At 41.0% G+C, this 3,476-nt stretch overlaps 1 protein-coding gene across 2 annotated transcripts in view; it reads left to right on the top strand.

Annotated features, from left to right (window-relative positions):
* The first annotated feature begins 2,750 nt into the window (after window positions 1-2,750).
* Window positions 2,751-3,476, top strand: part of GRIN2B (glutamate ionotropic receptor NMDA type subunit 2B) — a 663,246-nt gene continuing 662,520 nt past the window's right edge. For both annotated transcript variants that reach the window (XM_069101530.1, XM_069101532.1), the window contains exon 1: window positions 2,751-2,871. The gene's annotated coding sequence lies outside the window, so the exon portion shown is untranslated. The remainder of the gene's footprint in view (window positions 2,872-3,476) is intronic.

Below are 3,476 nucleotides of genomic sequence, written 5' to 3'. Positions count from 1 at the left end.
TGTTTGAGAGGTTATGAGGATCCCAGAAAATGTATAGTCCTTTATCTTGTTGGTCACATGGCACAGAAGTCCAGAGGAAGACTTTGTAGGCAGTCAAAAAGGCATCTATTAATGCATTTCTTTTACATATCAACTTTAATATTCATGGAGAAGAGTTATATATCGATTTGAGTTAAATCCTAGATAATTGAGGGATATCAATTCACACTGTTGTGAAAGTGATTTGAAACATTAAAAGTACTATATACTTGTGATATTTTATGTATCAATGTTTAGTATCTACTTTTACACAACTTTGAAATTAGACATAGAATAAAAAATCCTATGTGTATACAGTCCTCTACTAAAGCCCACTTTTGATGCCATAGTGCTACTGAAGTCACCTTTGGGACCTTTAAGGCTGCCTGGAAAAGATCTAGCTCCTGATAGTCTATAGAGCATAACTAAGTCTGAAGAGGATCATTACCAGAGCAGGGGGCATCAGTGATGCATCTTTTTCATTCATAAAAACTCATGAAAATAATTTACTAAAAAGACATCAGCTACACAGTAAAGTCATAAATCCAGACCTGGAAGGGACCTCAGATGCTATTTGACCTCATTCATTCTCCTCGTTTAGATGAGGGAACTGAGGCCCAGGGAGGTTGTGATTTGCCCAAAGTCATGTGGATAGTAAGATCCGGTTTGAATCTTGACTCTACCAAGAATGACCTATAATAAATCACTTTGTCCCTTTGCTCCTCACTTTCTTCATTTGTTATATAATGATAATGAAACGTTTTAGTGTATTGTTGGATTTAAGGTCCCAAGTTAAAATTCTGACCACCTCTTTCTACTTGTATCACTTTGGGTAAGTCAGCTTCTCTGGGTCTAAGTTTCCTTATAGGTAAAATGAAGGTGCTGGGCTAGATGGTTTCAGGTTTTTTCCAGTTGAAAATCTATGACTCAATGAGCCCAGTTTTATTAGCTTCTTTGCAGGGTTGTTATGAGGACCAAATAAGATTATGTACATATGGTTCTATGCAATGTAAACTATTATTAGTAATACTAAGAGGTTTCCACATCAATGGAGGAAGAGATCCCTTCAGAAATGACATTCTAGATTGTTTAAATATTTATTCTATATAGTTACTTCTTGGTAGATTTCTAAGTGCTACAAGGTCTCATTTTTCTTTGTGATTCATTATATCCCTTTCTCCAAGCATTTCAGATAACATTGGCTTTAAAAAAACAAAGAAATATGAGAATCTGCATAAAATGTTTTGAAAACCTTCAACCATTACATAAAAGTCTTCTGCTATCAGTATTACTACTAGTAATAGGAACATTGGCATAGAGAACTGTTAGGTAAAGAACTATCTCTCCGAATGCAAGTCTGAATCTTCTTTGCCATTTAAGAGTCTTAGAGCACTGCCTAGGGAAGTGACATGCCCAGGGTATGATGGTATATGTCAGAGATGAGACCTAAATCTCCGTTCTCTTGCCTTCAAAGTCAACTTTCTAATCACACCATGCTCCTGCTGTTGATTATGATGATGCTCTTAGACTACGTTTGAACTGTCAACATTTGAATACTTGTGGTCTGTAATATGCCATTTAATTCTTAATCATATTCTATTATTTGTTGTTGTTCTCGTGTTTCCTCTCATCTCAAACAGATTCTGAGCTCCTAGAAGGGATGTTCTAATCTACACTTTTGTATGTCTTACAGGACATAGCACAATGCTAAATATATGACAAATACTCAGTAAATACTTCTTGTTTCTGTTGGCAAAATTGAGAACTGACCCAACTTGGAAAACAATTTGGAATTGTTCAAGAAAAGTTACTAAATTGTTCATATAATTTGACTCAGAAATCTCATGAGGAGCTTATCCTCCTAAAAGGTCTGTCCATGGGCAGAAGACATATACATGCATACATATGTGTATTACATATAAAATATTAATAGCAGCATTATTTATAATAGCAAAAAGTTGGAATGAATTTATGTGCTCCATGATTGGGAATGGTTGAACAAAATTGTGGCGAACCCATGTAGAAGAATATCGCTGGCCCTTAGAGAAGAACGGATATGAAGATTTCAGAGAATTGTGAGTAGACTTGTGGGAAGAAAGTAGAAGCAAAAGAACTACAATTTAAAGCAAATCCCAAGGACAACGTTGGTACCCCATGATGTCATGGGAAACTGAAAGAGCATAAAGGGTCAGTATGATCTGTTTCAAAATTTCTCTAGTGGGCAGTTTTGCTGAACTGTTTTCTGTGAACCACTTTGTTGGGTCAAAGCAAAATTTATCCAAAACCAAATGTTTAAAAATCTCTAAAACAAATCACCTTTAAATCTAAACCCAAAATATGTCATTTAGAGGAAGTGTTTCTTTCTCCAGATTCTCAGTCCTAAAATTACTCTGAGGAGCATGCTCTCTAAGCTGAATATAGCATTGGGCGAAAGGAGACCTACCTCCTCTCACCTACCTGCTCCCTGGGTCTTCTGTTCTGAGAGTGAATGCACGAACCTTCTCCAGAATCCAGAATCCTGGGCATGAATTTCATCTTGCTGCCAGAAGGAGGCGCCACGGGCCCGGGTTAAGGTCTGCCCCTCCTTCTCCTTCCTCCCCCCCCCCCCCCCCCCCCCCCCGTCCCCCCCCCCGCCCCCACCAGTCTCCTGCCTTCCCGCTTCCCTGGTACATGACGTTGGAAGCTGCCTCAGCCAGAGTCTTAGCCATAGGAGTGGAGTGGAGGGGTTTGGGGGTGGGGGGTGGGGTGGGGGTGTCTCGAAGGAGGAGACACGCACAGACATACACCGAGAGAAGAGATTTCTTTTCTAGCTTCGTGGGTTCCCCGCCCCAAGAGCCTCTGTGTGTGTGAGAGGTAGGGGTGTGTATGTATGTGTATATGTGTATGTGTATGTGTGCATGTGTGTATGTGTGTGCGTGCGTGTGTGTTATGTTTTTGAGTAAGAAGCAAGCCCAGATGTATTTTTCTCGCCCCCCCCCCCCCCCCCTCGCCAAGACTACCCTGTCCCTCACTCTTCCTCCTTGCCTCCGTTCTCCTCTTTTCTGTTGCTCTGCAAAGCCCCTTCCCACCCCCACCCCCACCCCCATCATCGCCAATTGGAATCTGTCTTTTTCTCTCCCACTCCCCCCTCCTTTTTTTTAAGAGAAAGGAAGGTTTCTGGGGTTCTCCACCCCCCACCCCAATCACTTCCTTTGGTTTCTTCACCTCCAGGAAATCACTAGAATTGGTATCTCCAAAGGGACTGTCAGCGTTATTGCTATTGATCCTTATCGATTGTGATCAATAAGCGGCTTCCCATCTAAGCCTCTTGGCTCTGGGTTGGCAAAGAAGAGTCTTCAACTTCCTAGGGTAGGAGGTGGATTTTTTTTTAAATCCTGCTTTACAGGAAAGGAGAACCTTAAACGCCCCCTTCATCCATCCATCCATCCATCCATCCATCCATCCATCCATCCATCCAT

The sequence above is a fragment of the Petaurus breviceps genome, unplaced genomic scaffold (assembly GCF_028583685.1).
Source record: "Petaurus breviceps papuanus isolate PSGF00001 unplaced genomic scaffold, PetGlider_PUasm1.0 470, whole genome shotgun sequence".
NCBI lineage: Eukaryota > Metazoa > Chordata > Mammalia > Diprotodontia > Petauridae > Petaurus > Petaurus breviceps.
The sequence above is the reverse complement of the archived record's forward strand: the minus strand, read 5'-3'. Positions and strand labels throughout refer to the sequence as shown.